Here is a 19535-nt window from a genome sequence, read left to right as displayed (position 1 = left end):
GGAGGCAGAGGCAGGGTGCACACAAGCAAGAGGCCGGCCACAGTTGCTTAAGAAGGTCTTGGTTAGAGTCTCAGAACAAAACCCAGTAGTAAGTACATGTTTGCATAATGGTGGTCCTATTGTGTTTCAAAAGCAGTCCCTAGATTTTATACATATATTGAAATATTTCGGAATCAAATCAATACGCTTACACCACTTCCACGATTAAAACGTTGCTACCTCAGACTGCCCATTTGAAAATGAACACCTATGTGTATGGATGCACATTAGATTTGACAAACAAATTCAGTATTGCCATACATGTGCACTGTGACAAAGTGATCACCAGCCAAGGTTTGGGCTCCTTTGCTCTGTTGCTGTTCTTAAGGACGTGAAGAACCAGGTGGGTAACAGCGGGTGCTGCTGTGGTGTCCTATTACACTGTAGTTATTTTGGGTATGATTTGTGAACCATGAGTGCTTATAAAAAGAATGAAAACACTGTTAAATATTGTGATTCACATTCTTTCCTTTTAGCTTTCTTAGGACAGGGTCCTAAGTATCCATGGCTGGCTTTGAACTTATTATTTAGCATAGGTTGGCCTCAAGTTTGCATCCTCCTGCCTCAGTCTTAACGCTGGTATGGCATGAATTCATCATAATGCTCATCTATCATGATTAAGATTCAAAATACCTTTGCACGACTCTTCCTTCATGCTTCTTAAAACTGGTCCTTATCATGAGAGCTGTCAATAAGGACACCAGTTTCAAGAGAAAACCTCCTATTTTACAGATACTGTAAAACCAGAGCAGAGCAGGTGATCTGCAAGCTGAAGATCATTTCGTGTCTGAAGGTCCTCAAACATAAAATTCTGTGTTCCTTCATGAAATGAGACGAATTATTCATGTTGATGGACTTTAAGAATACATGGGACCCTTAGGGGGAAATCTCACTTGCCCCGGCCTCCCAGTCTCACTGACACATCACCATCTGTTTTCAGCTCAAGTGTTTGAAAATTCACCCTCTTCATCATCAGCTTCACCCTCCCTCCAGCCTCAGAAGAAATGTCTCTTCTACTGTTCAACGTTTTACTGTTTGCCTGCATGCAAGAAATGACTTCTAAAATGTCCATAACAGAAATGTTCAGGGTGACATGATCATGAAATAAATCCCCAAACTCCTGCAGACGGGAACCCCATATCTATTAAACACTGTCTCCTCGGTCCCCGTCCCTCCTGCCCCGGCATCCTCATTCTCATTTCTGTATGGATGAGTTAGTCCTGATATCTCAGATCAGCATATGCTTCCAAGTGTTTATCTTTCTGTGAATGGCTTGTTCATACTTAGCACAAGTATGTCCTCGCTGTGGCACGTGTCCATGCATATGCAGTACATTTTGTTCTTCCGTTCATCTATTGATGGACTTTTGATTACTTCTACATATTAGTTACTGTGACCAAGATGACAAATAGTGGCATACAAATATCTCTCAAGACAATGCTTTTGATTCTTTTGAATCTATGTTCAGAGGTGAGATTGTTAGAACATACAGTCATCACACGATTAATTTTTGAGGAGTCACCATGCTGTTTCCCACAGTGGCTGTACAATTTCACAGTCCTACCAATAATCACATGATGTTTTAAAATCTCTTCATTTCACTGGCCCTTTCCCACACACATACCTTTCCTGTGCTCCCGAACCTTCCCAACATCTCTCCTTCACGGGAGTCCACACTTGCTTTGTTCCTTTCTTATCTCTTTCCGACAAAGCCAAATTTTCTGGCTGCTTCAGGCCACTGTTCTGTCACCTACCAGTAGATTCCTCCACGTCTTGCAGCATTCTGTTTGCGATCCTATAATGCCCTCCCTGGCCCCACTCATATCTTCATAAATAATTTAATCATATACTGAAGTTGTTCATCTTTCTCTTGAATTTTATGGTGTCGTGCTGTCTTTTTTTTTTTTTTTTAATGTATTTACGTGTTTCTTTCGGCATGAAGAAATGTATTCTTGGCCGCTCTTCTCTTTTCCAGTTTTACATTCATCTTCCTAATGTCCCACTCTGTCCTAGAGCTTTAGAAATATGGCCTGGTGATTTCCAAATCTTTATCTCTGTCTCTGATCTCTCCTTGGAATGTCAGTTATGAGTGTTTACTCTGAGGGATTTTGTACCATGGCTCTCTTTTCCTGGATTCTTTTCCCTTCAGTCATAGAGTGTCTGTTTTTTTGTTTGTTTGTTTTTTTTTTTTTAAATGTCATTTTGATTCTGCAGAGACATTTCCTAAGCATGCAGTTTAAATTAGCCACCGGACACATGTGTCAACCAGCCCATCTGACGTTTTTGCATGATACTGGTATTAGCGTCTGAATTTCTTCTTGTCCATCTCCTCACTTGTCTGGCTAATGTCCATTCAGTCCTAATAGAACGTGCCTTTAAAGCAGAATCCTGCCTCTGGTTCATTGCTGTATTGGCAGAGCATAAAAGAGTACTTAGTACTCATAGGAATTTTTAGGTACTGTGATGAATGAGTAACATGCTTCCAGGTCCCAATTTTTTGTAATAGTTATTGAATTTTTTTATTATTTAGAACAATTTTTAAATGTAAATATATTTTGATCATATGCTTCCATTACCCTAAGTCCTGACAAATCTCTCCACTTACCCAACTTTAAGTTCTTTCTCAAAAAAACAAAACAAAAACAAAAACTAACACAACAAAACCAACGAAACAAAATAAAACAACACTCAAATTAGGAAAATAAAGACAAAAAACAAATAACCAAACCAAACCAAAACGAAAACCCTCAAGCACACAAAAACTGTAGAGTCCATTATACATTGGTCAACTATATGAATATGAGGTTGGCCCTGGAGTGGTTGATATACCCAGTGTCACTCCATTGGAGAAAACTGATTTTCTCTCTCCCAGTGGGTATAAGTGACAGCTCAGTGGTTAACATTCACTCTAGTATCTAGGATTCGTTCAGTTTTTAAATAACAAAATAAAATTAAATAAGATAAAAACAAAAACTATCACATTGGAGTTGGACAAGACAAACCAACAGAAGGAAAAGAGTCCAAGAGGTGGCAGAAGAATCAGAGACCCACTCATTCTCATACTCATGAACCCCATAAAAACACTAAACTGGAAGCCGTGATATATACACTGAGGACTAGGTCCCCAAGTTCATCCTCCAAGATCTAAAAAGCTACCAGAGTGAATTCTCTAAGACACACATCTCATCAAGTCACTCTACTCTTAAGGAAACTTCTACAGCCTGAATGGAAAGAGAATATAATCAAAACTGCTCAGCATGGCACATGACCCTCCACCATCTGACCCCTTCTTGTATCTCAAGCCTCATCTAACGGCTCTCTCTTTCAAGCCTAATGACCTGCATGTGTTTTAACAACCAGCCTGTCCATGGCACCTGATGTTTCCTGCCTCAGAGCAAATGCGATGGCTTCCATTGGCCTGGAACTCACCAGGTAGGCTAGACTGGCTGGCTAGCCAGTCAGCCCTAGGAATCTGCCCGTCTCCACCTCCCCTATGCTGGGATTATACACATGTACCACTGCCTGTGTTTCTTATATGGGTTGTGTGCATCTACTATAAATTATTGGATGACAAACACTTTATCAAATTGAGCTATCTCCCCATATCTTGAATCTGAAACACTCTCCCAAATGCCCAGCTGTTAAAGGCTTGAAAAACAGCTTGGAGCTCCAGAGAGGTGATAGAAACCAAGTAATGTGGCTTAGTAGAATGTTTTGGGTCATTGTGGGCATGACCTTAAAAAAACAGTGGGGCCCCGGCGTCTTCCCCCTCTGCTCTTTTGAATGCTGATGCCATGGCTCTAAGCTTTGTTTGACTGTATGCTACCTACCATGATATAGGGCTTCACCCTAGGCCCCAAAGTGTAAACCGAAACCAAAGTGTCAGCCAAGACAAACCTTCCCTCTTTATAAGTTGATTATAACAAGTATTTTGTTATAGTAATGGAAATCTGACTACCAGCCTTCAATCAATTTTTACCCTCACACTTATATGACATCTTCCTGGTATTCCTGCTACCTCCAGCATCCTTGTTTGCTCAGTTTTAAACATACAGTTAGGAGATCATTCTGACTCCCTTACTCCCAAACTCTAAAGGTTTCTTAGTCAATTACATGTGCTTCTTCTGTCTTAGTCATCACAATTCTTTATGGCTTCTATTTGCTTTCATGCTTGTTCCTCTACTTGGACTATAAACTCCTTGAAAGCGAACATTGTGTGATATATGTCATTTTATCACCAGATGTAACTTATGGTTGGCATTCACACAAGTATTGAGTGACTGACTCACTGAGTGTGTGGATCAATTTATTTTACTTGTCATAAAAATGCATGGGGGCTTGAGAATGCTTGACATCCCTTGCCATTAAGGGTGACAGATGCTACTCATTATTCTGTGTTTACTGTGGCTTGGGCTTCCTTGCATGATAACTCAGATTAATGTAGACAAATGTCTGCAAGATCTTAAGAATGTGCTTCCAGAGAACACAGTCAATATATCACCTAAAACCAATCCTTAGGCCATCGTAGAGGAAATGAATGGGTCTGTCAACAGTTTGAAATGCTTAAGAAAAGCTGATTAAAGAAGACTTCGTAAATGATGAATTATAAAATTTAATATCTGTGGGATAGAGTTTTACTGACATTTAAATAAATCTCAACAACACAAGTTGTAATTAAGCATTTGCCATAGCAAACAACACACTGTCAAGGTGTTGGTTCTGAATCACAGTTATGAAAGGGTGGAGGGTGCTACTGAAATTAAGGCTGGTGATGGGCCTGACTCACTGCTCAGCATCTTGCATTCCAGACTTTTTTTTTTTTTTTTTTTTTTTTTTTACCACGAATATCCCAATCTTGCTCTGAAAGGTATGTGTACTAGATCTCTTTGCTCTGGGCCCTGGCCCTTCAGTCTCTGCTTCCTGCTTCACAGACATTTCTGCCTTCACTGACACTTTTCAGAAAATCCCAAACAACTCAATTAAAAATGCTGTGGCTTCAGCATATTGGAGTTTTGGGTATATTTAGTGCATTGGAATAAGAAATATTTCTTGATCATCCTCTGTGTATTAGCATGAGGTGCTGACTGCACACATAGAAATAACATTGCCAACAACATCACTGATAAAGAAAAAGATAACCCACAAAAACTAAACAAAAAAAAAACCTAGCAAAAACAAAAACAACAACAACAACAACAAAATCTTCACCTAAATCTGAAAACTTAATCAAACCAAACAACAGCAAAAGCCAGTCTTGGATCCTGACCTTAAATACCATGTCATCTAGTAGGAAAATAGACATTAAAACACATTAAGCCCAGAGATAATATAAAATGTGCTGAGTGTGAGAAAAAAAAAGAATGGTGTTCTGAGTGCAATTAAAATTGAAGATCAAAGCAATCTCTCCAAAAAGGAGACTTGAGTAAGGGGAAATGGAAATTTCAAGAGTCCAGATGGAGAAAGAAAAAGAATGAAGGCTTGGAAGACATGTTTGATTGGACAACATGTGAAGAATATGAGTCTTGTTTGGCAGATGGTTTTCCTGGTAGCCGATACTGATTTGGAAACATCAGTTACCAACAAGAAACCAGGCACATACAGTGATGAAACATGATGGTCACAGAAAACAGCAAGCAGTTGTGAAGCCATACTGTACAGATAAGAGACTGATCTGCCAGGCTTTTCTTCACATTGAAGTGGTTCAGAATAAAGGAGCAAGAACAAAACTGCCTACTCATACTCCCAAGGACCACAGGCTTTACTACATAAGCGCTTTACAGAAGAACAAAGAAGCTGACTTCCTTTGTCAAGACATGGGATCTGTTAAGTTCCACTCAATACATCAAAGAACGTTCTAGAGGCTGCTTTCCCTCCTGATGTAGAATAGACAGTCCCTTAATCCTTGATGGCACATGAATGTAGGATACATGCTTGGCATAAAGCATGGGGATGACTTTGTTGCCTCCAAATGCTTTCATGTATCTGTGACTGCAAATGGGAGTGCCAAAGGGAAACTGATAGATGAGATCTCGCTTGTGTGGCTAGCACATGTGATTTCAGCAAGGACTGAGAAGTGAACTTACTATGCCAGCTTTGACTTTTCTGGCTTGTAGACACTTGGCATTTCTTATATAGAGTGGAGAAAAGTTCTCTCTTTCTACCTGTTCAAACAAAGCGATAAGAAGTCCATGAGTCCTGAGTTACAAACACTGTCTACACATCACTGTTGGCTGGGTCACTTTAAAACCTCTGTATGCCTAGGTAACAAATCATGAACTCTTTGTCCAGTAGGGTCAAGTAGGTTCAGGGACTGGAATGATTCTGCTGGGCAGAATCAAGTTTGGGAAAAAATTTAAAATGTTTCTATTTTATTGTATGTGGATTGGTATTTTGCCTGCGTGTATGACATATGCATGTAGTACTAGCATTGGATTTCTTAGAACTGGAGTTACAGATGGCTGTGAGCCACCATGTGGGTGCTGGGACTCAAATCTGGATATTCTGGAAGAACAGCATATATTAACTACTGAGCAATCCTCCCAGACCCCAGGAAACATTTTATAAAACCACATTCACATTCTACCTTTAAAAAATAATCCCCTTTCCCCTGAAAATTAAACAAAGTGAAGAAACATTAAAGAACTCAAATCACTAGATGTGTGTGTGTGTGTGTGTGTGTGTGTGTGTGTGTGTGTAGGGGGCACACATAAGGTAGAGGCCAGAGGACAACCTTAGGTGTTGTTCCTTAGACACCATCCACTTTTGTTTTGAGCCAAGATCTCTCACTAGGCTGGAACTCATTTTGCAGGCTAGTCTGACCAGCCAGCAGCCCTGGAGATCCTTGGGATTACAAAGTGTGTGCCAATATACCTAGCTTTTTTATGTGGGTTCTGGGGATCAAACTTTGGTCCTCATGTTTGCAAGGCATACACTTTACTGACCGAGCTGTATCCCTAAACCTTAAGTCATTAGATTAAAAAAATGTTTAAACAAAAAGAGATTGGAAAACTTTCGCTGAACTGTTTGTGACTTTACTGTCCTGGCTTCATCACTCTGATTTCCAGGGTTGCTGGATGGATTTCTCACAGCAAAATTCTCTTCAGTCCAAGGATTTGTCTGTTTTCTCAATATTTGTCTTGCTATCACTTCTCTGTGGCTTTCCGTGTCTACAGAACATGTCTAATGTCCCCTTCTGTAGTTGGAGTTTTCCTGTGTCCGACCTGACCCGTGGTCAGGACAAATCTCCCTCACCTGCCAGTCCTGCAGCTTCTTGGACTCAAGTAAACACAGAGGATTATATTAATTAAACTGTGTGGCCTAATGGCTCAGGCTTCTTGCTAGCTAGATCCTACATCTTAAATTAACCCATTTCTATGAATCTATACCTTGCCACGTGGCTTGTGGCTTACCAGTATCTTTACATCTTGCTTCTCATGGTGGGGTGGCTGGCAGCAGTCTCCTCACTCAGCTTTCCACTTCCCAGAATTCTCCTCTCTGCTTATCCTGCCTATTCTATACTTCCTGCCTGGCTACCGGCCAATCAGCATTTTATTTATTAATCATAGCAACACATTCATAGCATGCGGAAAGACATCCTCAGCACCCTTCTTTGACAGACCACATGTTCCAATTAGTGCTTCTGAAAATAGGGCCTTGGGAGCCATTTATGTTTCCTCCATCTCCCTCACTTTTCTCCCAGTACATATTGCTGCAGATCTATAATCTTTCATCTGAAACCCTGCGATCCAGATGTGTTCTCCAGCTTCAAGACGCCTTAGGTTTCAGAAGGGTAGACTTGGCGTGCAGAATCTTGTCAGCCTCCTTTATTTGGCAGAACACTCTGTAATCAAATGTTTTTGTGTTTCTGTGAGAAACATGGAGCTGCTTCCAGAAACAAGGTAAATGAAGCCTACCCATTAGTCTCATGGCTGCTTGTTCAGGTTTTGAAGCCAAATGACATTCCTAGAAACTGCATGAATCAAGAACTCTAAACTCTCAAAGGCCATCACTTTTTGGGTTGTGGCCAAGGAGTGGCGAACACGGTATTTAAACTCTGTTCTGCAAAACTGCCTTTGCACAGACTTCCCTCACTTACACAGCAGTGAGAAGCCAAACACATTTCCACCGCCAGTTGCTTTCTGAATGTTAATACTTTCCATTCGGTCAGAAATGGAAACCCCAGAAAACCCTAGATTTTTTTCTCTCTTTTTTTTTCCTTTCTGTTTTTGTAAACCAAAATAGATAACCAGATGCTTACAACCTGTTACCATTAAATGCTGGTGACTCAAGTTCAGAAACCTAAATAGCTGACTGAAACCTTGTGGTCATTTTTGGCCTGTGGTTACCTGGTAATTCTGCTTGCATCAGCCTTCAGAAAATTTTGCCTTTCCAGCTATAGGTTAGATGATTTTCACAGTTGTGTTGGCTGAATATCTATTAGACTGGTCTTCCTCAAATCTGTGAGGATATGAGCCTGGGGGTCCCAAGGCAGGTGGGTGAGTGGAGGAGGCAGCACGGGTGAATTCCTTGTGGTCTCATTATTCCACAGGCTGGAGAGCCCAAGAGAAATTGGAGTCATGTGTACTTATTTCCTTATTAGGTTAGCTAGTCTGAGTAGTAGTCCTTACAATAGGTGGGCTGCTTGCTGTGTGATAAAAAGTGAATCTACTTTTTGGTAGTTGTTAGTAGAATTTGCTTTGGGAATATGTGGTCTTGAAGAAAGTAAGATCTTAAGGAGGCATTTGGGAATGAAAACAAATATCCCATCAAAGGATTGGGGAATCTTCTGGTAGAAACACCCTGCACATAAACAATATTGTTGATTGGGAGAAGAAAAAGAAGGGGAAGGATGGATGAGGAATGTGAGAGACCTGCCGAAAGAACTTCTAAAACAAGCTGACCATTATTCACTTATAGATCAACAGTGTAAAACTCATCAAGCTCATAATTCCTCTAACTTCTACAAAATCTGGCTTTGTGGATTGTGTTTAAAATTGAGTAATACTAGTAATACTAGTGGTTGAATACTAGTTAAGATCATATTGGCAATATAAAAATAATTGCAAGATGTCAAGTGGAGAATCAGAAGTCAGCTGAAGAAAGAGAAGCCAGGAGAACATAAGTCCTGGAGAAACACATAAACATTTTGGAGAGGGAATTGGATTTTCAGCACCAGGTGGGTTGGAAATGAGAATCAGTCTTAACCTGGGTTTTTTTCTTTTCTTTCTTTCTCTCTTCCTCTTTCTTTCTTTCTTTCTTTCTTTCTTTCTTTCTTTCTTTCTTTCTTTCTTCCTTCCTTCCTTCCTTCCTTCCTTTCTCACTCTCTTTCCCTCCCTCCCTCTCTCCCCCTCTCTCTCTTTCTCCTCCTCCTCCTCCTTCTTTTTTTTTTTTTTGCTTTTTCGAGACAGGGGTTCTTTGTATAGTTTTGGTGCCTGTCCTGGATCTCACTCTGTAGACCAGGCTGGCCCCGAACTCACAGAGATCCACCTGGCTCTGCTTCCTGCGTGCTGGGATTAAAGGCGTGCACCCCTGCCACCTGGCCTTAACCTGGGTTTTAAGAAGTAGAGTAACTATGGGTGTCACCTACATTAAACAGTTAACAAACGTTACATATGATATAACAGATGACAAATGGCCTTGGTGGAACATCACAGGCATGTGAGAGGTAGAGAGAATCCTGCAGAATAATTTAAAAATTCTTGGTTTGGGATCTGTGACATTAAATAATTCTGTTACTTGGATGCCACTTCACTACTCTAAGCTGATATTTTTTCACATATAAAATGATAAGAGAAAAATGGTTGCTGGTTCTCTTATCTTGAAAATGGCCCAGATGTTAACTATATGTCCTAAGAAGGCATCAGAATTTGGGATCTGAAATACTCTTGAGAAACATAGGTACCTGTGCTTGTGATCTGCATGTTCCACTCATTAGCAGCTGTGTAACTTTGGGTTATTTACTTAAATGCTTAATCTTTAATTTATTTACAAAGTAGTAGCAATAGTACCCGTGTTTCTGATGGTTTGGGGGGAGAATGACATTTCAGTCCAGGTAAAAACATCTTTGAAGTGTTTGCTACACGTAAGAGCCAACTCTTTCAAATCTAAAGTTCAGTTTTCTTGTTTAGTTTCCTTTCTTTCCCTTAAACTTTCACAAAAGAAAAAATATCCAGTTCTGTTTTAGAGAGTAGTCAGACTTCATACCAACTTGCCCCTGCTGAGAAATAGAAAGAAATAACACAAAGTAACATTAATTCAACTTCACATTTTGCCAGTTATATGCAATCTAGCAACATATATTCAAATCCATATGCTGCTATGGTTACTGATTAGACTGTAAGTATTAACCAAAGATGGTCTATTTAAGGAACTGTATCCTCAGAGGTGATGATTCTTGCTCACAGATTTCTTCATTATTATGTAGTTTCCACGTTGCTCTTCTTTCACTCTGAACCCCCACCGCAGGCTCATGTATGGAGTGATTGGTCATCAGCTTGTGACATTCTTTTGAAGGTTGTGGGGGACCTAAAGGGTGCCTGGCTTGCATAAGTAGGTCACTTAGAGTGGACCTTTAGGATTTTCCACACTCCTGGTTGCAGGTGGCTTCCCTTGCATCCTGGTCTGTCACACTCTGTGGGCCATCTCCTTCCTGTTCCCAGCACTGCAGACAGGGATGTTCTGCCCACCACGATCCCCACTATGATGGGCTGACGCCTGTGAGAATGTGAGCCCGAACAGATTCTTCCTCCCTCCCCTAAGCTGCTTGGTTGGATATTGTGTCACAGGGATGAAGGAAAGGGACAAAGAAGTGTGGTTGTTGCTGTGACAAACCTAGCCACATGTTTCTCATGCCTCTGGAACTGGGTTGGGGTGTGTGCCTGTGACACATGCTGGAGGTACAGGATAGAGAAGCCACAGAATGCTGTAAGCAGAGCTTAATGGGCCTTCCTGGTGGGATTCTGGAAGAGTATAATGCTGTTAGAAAGGTAAGCAGTGAGGACTGGCTCATCTTCTCCTGTGTGTGTGTGTGTGTGTGTGTGTGTGTGTGTGTGTGTGTGTGTGCACAAGGGCTCTATCAGGAATTGGGCTAGCAGTCATTCATAGCACATTCTGATGAGGAACTGCACTATACTTTGCCTGTGCCCCGAAGATTTCTGTGACTCTGAATTCAAAGGTAATGAGTTACTTTATCTTGAGGGTGACATTTGGAGACAGCATAACATTCAGGCTTTGGTGTGGTTATTGCTCACTGCTTTTAGCTTTATTTACAGTAAGAATAAGCAAAAAACAGATCAGAAAGATGTGTGCAGTTCATCAAAGGGATCGTGTTTGCATTTAAATTTACAGCCCACTAGGTATCCATCAACAGATGAATGGAGCGTGAAAACATGATACATACACAAAGTAGAATGTTCAGCTGTAAAGAAAAAAAGGAAATCATGAATATTCTAGAAAAATGGATGGATTTGGAAAGTATCTTAAGCAAAGTGACTCGAAACTCAGAAAGAAAAAAACTGCATCTTCTCTCTCATAGGCCAGTCCTAGCCTATAGTGTATGTATATAAACAAGTGGAGGTATGGATAGAGTGTACAGTTTAGACAGGAGACCAAGAGAAGGCAAGAGCAGGTGACATGGAAAGGAATGTAGACAAAAGGACAATGGAATTGAGAAAGGAGAGAAAACTTCTCTTCCCCCTAGTTTCACCTTCCTCATGGTTTTTCCTATTTTCACAGTGAATAAGAGAATGAAAATGTCATCGACAGAGCAAGTGGAAGACCCAGGTGAAGCTCCATTGCTTCAGAATGGCCGTTCCAATGCAGAGACATTCACTAAGATGGACAGAGATGGGACTGTACACATTTGAGGACTTCGTAGACTAGTTATGTGATATTTTCATTTGTGAGCTAATTAGAATAAAGTGACTTTAGTGTTAAAAGTTACAGGCAAAGTAGCTGTAATTGTTAAAATGATTAGCATCGTTAAAAAGAAACCATATGCATTACATTGGGCCAATAGGAAAGGCACTTCATGGGAACCACTGACAGAAAGTTTCAGGGTATCAGAGTGCAAATTCATTTGAAAGGAGAAAGCCTGAATGAAGAGTGCCTGAAAGGAGAAAGCATCCAGGGCCTAATAGGAAATGTTTCCCGGGTTCAACCTCGAAGGCAATCAGAGGCTTCTTCAGCATTTGTAAAAAAGAACCCAGCTACTTTCTGAGCTGAGAGGGTGACTTGTCACCATCACCAAGTGTATCTTTTGCAAGATACACAAATGCAACAGTCATGGAGTCTTGAGGGCTTGCACCAAGGCTCCTGAGAGAGGCCTGCGAAGCTGCGCAAAGTGTAGCAGGTTGTGACTCCTTGAGGGTTTCTCGGGGGGGACTGATACTTGAGACTGTAAAAGTGAAGCCTGAATCTCAATGGAAACTCTAGGATATCGACAATGCCAGGAGTATGGGATAGCTTCAGAGGAAAGTGGTGGGTACTGAATGGGGCAAGCCCAAGAGAAAATCCATGTATGCTTCAGGCAGCAGGGCTGGAGGGGAAGCCCATTTGAGCTGCCATCAGGCTACCATATACCACAGAGATAGAACACAGAGCTGCAAGATTTAATGTCTGACTTGATGGGGTTTGGTCTTATTTTTGGTTTAATATTTCTTTGATATCCTCCCATTCTTTCATTTTTAGAATGGGAATATTTATTCTGTACCATTGGGTATTAGAAGCATGTAGTTTTATTTTCATTTTCCAGTTTCTCACAACTAAGTGATCACCTTGAATTTCAGTAGAGATTTTCATCCTATAAGCAATGTAGGAGTTACGAATACTGTCTGGACTCGTACAGTTGGACAGCATGCATTTTTTGCAACATGAAATGACCACAAGCCTTTACTATACAGAGGAAGCATGTTGTGGTCTAATCTGAAATGTTCTGCACAAGCTCATGTTTTGAATACTTGGCCCTACTTGTAATGCTATTTTGAAGGCTACAGTGCCTCTATCAGGTGAGCCATAGTTGAAGGAACTAGATCATTAGAGACAGACCTTTGACAGTTGTATCCATCCTTGGTTCTGGCCTGAATTCTTGTCACCCATGATGTGAAGACCCTCCACTTCATGCTCTACCGCCACATCTTTCCCATTCCGATAGAATGGAACTTTAGATTATGAGCCAAAGTAAATCCTCTCACCTTTAGGTTGCTCTGTGAAGTGTTCTGTTACACCGATGAGAAGATCAACTCATGTCTATCATAAATAAAACACTGTCTTAACATTAATTCTAAATATTAAGTCCATTTGAAGAAACTACAGAAGTAATTCAACTCATGAGCCCTTGATTTTGGCCTGAGAATGGTGGAAGTCTGCCAATGTCTTCCACTTCATTTCCAACCTCACTAAGACAGATTGCCTCCACCTACATTTATAGGAAAAGACATCTCACAAGCAGAGAATGGATGGGTTTTCCCTTCTTTCTTTGAAACGGTATCTTATGAATTCCAAGGATGGTCTGAAATGTGAATATAGCCCAGGTTGGCCCTTGAACTCACAATGCTCTCACCTCTGCCTTCTGAATTCTAGAATTACAGGCATGTATATAAAGTCTTTTATGAAAATTAGAAGGCATTCTCCATTTTCTGAATATTTCTTCTTACCAAATAACCATTATCCAGAATGCCTTGGGCAAGAGCCTGTCTGTCTTAGATAGGATTTTTATTGCTGTGATGAGACATCATGACCATGCCAACTCTTATAAAGAAAACATTTAATTGGGGCTGGCTTACAGTTTCAAAGGTTTAGTCCATTATCATCATAATGAGAAGCATGGCAGTGTGCAGGCAGATGTGGTGCTGGAGCTGAGAATGCTACATCTTGCAGGCAACAGGAAGTCAACTGAGACACTGGGTGGTATCCTGAGCATAGGAAACTTCAAAGCCCACTCCCACAGTGACACACTTCCTCCAATAAGGCCATAGCACTCCAACAAAGTCACACCTTCTAAGAGTGTCACTTCCTATGAGATTATGGGAACCAATTACATTCAAACTACCACACCATCACACTAAATACTACTTCTGTAGTATCATTAACAAACATCTCACATGAAAGGACAGATCTGCTTCCATTCTCATTGTCTATGTTTCTTGTGTGTCCAGACTTCCTCTTTTTCTATGGCCCCAGTTCTTTGGAAGACTAAAGGAAGCTCCAGGCCACATCTTAGAAATATAGATTGGACTGGTTTACTTGAACTAAATACGTCTTTATGGCACCCCCATTTCATCTACCATATGCATCTATGCCTTATCTATCAAAGGATGCTATAAAAATGAGTAAGTCTGGGAGTGAATAAGAGCTTAAATCATTATACAGGTCTACACAGCTCTTCTTTCCTTCCTTCATCCTCCTGCCCCTTTCTTTCTTTTGATGTTTGAGACAAGATCTAATGAGCTAGTCCAGGCTGACCTTAAACATATTGTCCTCCTGCTTCAGGTTCTTGAGTGTTGAAATTACAGAAGGCATCATTGTATCCTTTTGTTCTTAATTCTGATTCACATTTCATCTGCTAACTTAATAGAATAAAAACATATGACATTGACCCAAATCTTACATAATCAACAGAGGTTGAATTAACAGTTCTTAACTGATGAAGAATTTCCAAATGATTGTTTTATTTCAAAAGATGTTCATCCAGACAATGTTCTGATAATATTTCTAACTCTAGTATTTCTTTCTTTCTTTTTCGTTTTTTTTCTTTGGCACTGGACATAGTCTTCTTTGGTTAGTGTTTGTGATCCGAATTGCCAGTGTGTAAAAGAAATTAGCAGATGAGGGAAGCTTCACCACCATATTTTCACTAAGATGGCAATGAAGTTAAAATGCTATGTGCTAATTTAGTTTATTTTGTCCTGAAGATAAATAATTCCATAAAATTATAAATACACTTTAAGCCGAGAAGTCAGTATTTCAGGACAGGTATGAACTCAACACTATATCTTGGGTTTTGACTGATGGCCTTTATTGAGTCAGTATGATTGAATCATGCTGTCATCCTGAGGGAAGTAATACACAGAAATGAGAAATAATGAGTGAGCAATGGGAACTAATGAATAAATACACAGTTTAGGAGCTCTGTGTCTGGGAATCTCAGTAAACAAACACCAAAGGATAGTTGATTTGAAATGGGTCATTTTCCAGAAACATTGCTTGTCTTAGAACTTAGCACCATTTCGAAGACTGAATTGATAAATATTGGCTTCCTCAAGATACATAGCACCTACCACATATAACACTCATGCATGCATACATATACATATATAAACATACAAACAAGGTACAGGTGCTCTGAAGCCTGAATGTGATGTTAGCATGGGCTGAAGGGGCTGAAAGGAGGCTATATATGCATGGAGAATCAGCCTGTGTAGTGTGAGCATTGTGGAACATGGATACTACTGGCTGGCTCCAGGAATGCCCTTTAGTACCAGGCATTTTGGTTTACTGTCTCATCGGTAGCCACAAAATTATGTTGGGTTGACTTCATGTATGCTTATTGAATCTGTGTGATTGGGATAGTTTTATTTATTACCACCACCACCACCACCACCACCACCACCACCACCACCACCACCACCACCAGGGCACCTCATCCCTATCAGGATTCCTGGGAACTGATATCTACTTTGCCACTGAGGTGGTTTTTTGTTTGTTTGTTTGTTTGTTTTGTTTTATTTTATTTTGTTTTTTGAGACCTGGTTTCTCTGTGTAGCCCTGACTGTCCTGGAACTCACTGTGTAGACCAGGCTGGCATTAAACTCAGAGATCCACCTGCCTTTGCCTCCTTAGTGCTGGGATTAAAGATGTGGACTGCCACCACCCAGCTACCACTGAGTTTTTGTTACATAACCAAATGAAACTTCTAAGGATTTGAGTTTTGGGGATTCATGAACAGTGGAGTCTGTCAATTATTTTCCATTGTTTCCCCTCCTCTCTCTTTTAGTGGTGCATGTCTTTATTTTTTCTTTTAGAACATCACTTTTTTCAATTTCATATACACATATAATGTATGATGATTACATTCCACCTTATTTTTTAAATGAACATAATATTTGCAATTGCAACCATTTTTAAGTTCACAATTCAGTGGCATGAATTGCATTCAAGATTTTAATTACACTCATGATATTAATTAATTACACTCATGATATTAATTACATTTGTGGTATTCACTGATTACATTTGCAGTATTCATTCAATAACTATATTTATGATATTCATTAATTACATTGATTGTATTGATTTATTACATTCATGATATTATATCCTGATGCTACTGTCCATTTGTGGGGTTTTTCCATCACACAAAACAGAAATTCTGTACTGAGGAAATCATTGCTCTATATTCCTTTTCTCTCCATCTTGAGATAATGTCTAATCTTTCTGTCTCTATGAATTTGTATATTCTATATATTTCATGTAATACAATTCTACAGTATTTGTCCTTTTGATTTTACATCCTTAATGAAGTTTGCAGGGTCTTCCACATTGTTTCTTTTTCTCCTTCTCCAGCCTTAGGTTGGCAATTATCCACACTAACCTGACTTTTCTTTCTTCTCCCCTGCCCCCTCTTGTTTTGTTTTGAGACAGACTCTAATTGTATATTCCAGATCGACATCAAACATGTGATCCCTCTGCCTCAGCTTCCCAAATGCTAGGATTAGAAGCCTGCAACACCAGGACTGGATTACTTCCATTCTTGACTTTGCCAATCTTTCTGTGTTAAGGCCTCCATGCATAAAATCTCCATTTCTGTCTGCTCCTTAAGCACTTTACCTACTCCAGGTCTGGTGTGCCTGTGATTAAAGCTTAAAAATCATACCACATGAACAGCAGACTCTAAAAGGCTGGTTCCAACACAGAACTTGATTTATTTGACTTGAAAATCTTTGACATACCCTAAACATGTGACACACACACACACAAACACACACACACACACACACACACACACACACACACACACACACACTCAACATTAATTAAACAAAAATGTATTTCATGAAGGATGTTCATTTGTAGACTGTTGTTCCATCTAGAAAACCAATGCTCTGTTTAAGTGCAGTTCAAATTAGAGCACAAAGAGGAATCCTATCTTGGAATTGTTAGCAGGGTAAAGAACTTTTGCTCCAAACTTTTAAACTCCATCAAATATTAGCAGAATGCAGGCAGACAAGTGGGTACAAGGAGAGAAAGATGGTCCTAATTGCCATTTCAGAAGGTCGTTGGTAATAAGACAATGGCAATGCCTCCTATAATTTAGATTCCATAGAGAGGTCATTGACAAGTAGGCTGCAGACCAGAACTGGACTGTGCACATGTTTGTTTTGCTCATCCAGTAATAAAATTATTTGAGGTGGTATTTCAAACTTGGGAGAAGGAAAACAATTGAAACTCTCACTTCCCTTTTGTGTTCAAGAGACTCTGATGACCTGAGGTTCATGTGCTCCACTTGGTGACTCTCTGCTAGAGCTGAGGGTGGGTATTGACTTCAGGAGATGGCAGAGTGTCGGTATCTTGAGTACGAACAGGAACACCTGCCATCTTGGTTCATGCAGCTACAGATTCCTAGGCTCTGTCCCAAAGTTCCCAGTCACTTGGTCTGGGATGGTCCCCTGTCGTCGTCGTCGTCGTCCCCCCCCCCCCCCCCCCCCCCCCCCCCCCCCCCCCCCCCCCCCCCCCGCTCCCGTTCACATTTCTATCAGTCTCCCAAGTGCTGTTGCTGCTGTTTAGTCATCTACACTTGAGACCCACTGAGGTCTTACTGTGCTTTCTGTGTCCAGTTCATCTCGGCACTTCTCCTCCAGTCCACTTCAGCCACCACTGTCACTCATCACTAAGCTCACATTATTATTATTTAGAGAGATATTTTCCTGTAAGTTTCCCCTGAAGGCAACGATTAAAACAAACAGATGGCACAGGATAAATTCCCATATCCATGTGCAAGCAAAGAATGCAGGTCTATGAGTCTGTGAAGACTTCTGAGTCTGTTACTCAGTCCCATGGTACTATCATAGGAAAGAAGATTACATTTTGGTACTGGGACTTCGGATTAAAGGCATCCAGGCTTGGGTTTAGCTCCTGGTCTAGAGTTTAGTAGTTCCATGACAGAGGGAAAAACGAGTCTTGTTTCTTGTGTCTAACAGAGGGATCTCAATGCTGCCTGCTCTGGTGGGTTACTGTGAAATGGCAGCAATAAATGAAATGTGTAGAGTATCCGAGATGCTCAGCCACTCTTATCTGACAATGTGGATCATTCACATTTTCTGGTAGATTTTAAAATAAAGCAATCATATTTCAGACAGGGAGGAAATCTAAAGAGAAATGGAGTTAGGAACCTGGAAAGGCTGAGTGAGAGAGGGTAAACCCCAAAGAGTAGAAGTTTTCAAAAAGTACAAAGAACAACATAAATGCGTTCTCAGAGTCACTGTGAGAGTAAGAAACCCAAGACTATCTACCGCTTGAGATAACCAAGAGATGTTAAGAGAAAATAAGAGATAATGACCTTAAACTACTGGACTAGTGAAATGTCCTTACTTCTTAGTTAAAGGGAAGACTTTTCAGTTACAGGGAAATAGGAAACATGTCCAGAAGAATCTAAGAACCACCCAGCCAAATGAGTTCATATTAGCAGAAGAGAGTTGTCTAAGCAAGTGCCTACCAGGCTTGTTTGGATAGAATGGCCACAGGCTGCCCATGAGATGAAAAGCGGGTGTGGCTGGGGAACAACACACAAGAATGAGAGGAGTGACAGTGTGAGGTAGTGTCCAGACAACACAGAGCATCTTCTTTAGTCTGACTTCCAACCCAGAGAGAACAAGCTACTCATTTTCATACATTGTCGTGAATTTTATATATACCCTGAGTAGGCTATTAAATAGACTGTTAATAGCATGGAGGGAAAGGAATGAACATAAGATGTAGGCGCCATTTCTTAAATGTGCATTCATTTGCCTTTCTGATGAAGATTATGATTATTAAGCCCAGAGGTCATGGAAATGACACACTCATTCAGCAAACCTGTGTGTGAGTGTTTTGTGTAGTAGGGATTAGGCGAAAGTATATTGCTTGTCTTGTTTTTTTTTTTTGTTTTTTTTTTTTCTTTATGCCAGAGACATAGCAATTTGGTCATTCACTATTGAATATAGACTAGAAGCAACATCTTACAGAGAATGAGGCAGAGATCTGGCCAAGTAAGAGACAAAAACTAGTGATAGTTTTCATGAAAAATTGAAAACCCAGGCGTTGCTAGATGGAGCAAAGGAACTCAAATTAATATTGCATAGACTTCTGATTCAACCATGTTAATGATACAAGTGAAGATGCCTATGGATGTAGCTCTGAAGACCTTGGGCTGGAAACAGGATCCGGCAATCATTAGCTTATATGACTCTGAAAGTTCCCCCAGTGACTGAGATTTCACAGGGGGAGTATGTTGAATAATGTGG

Source organism: Peromyscus leucopus, chromosome 7 (assembly GCF_004664715.2).
Source record: "Peromyscus leucopus breed LL Stock chromosome 7, UCI_PerLeu_2.1, whole genome shotgun sequence".
In the NCBI taxonomy this organism is placed as follows: Eukaryota; Metazoa; Chordata; class Mammalia; order Rodentia; family Cricetidae; genus Peromyscus; species Peromyscus leucopus.
The sequence above is the reverse complement of the archived record's forward strand: the minus strand, read 5'-3'. Positions refer to the sequence as shown.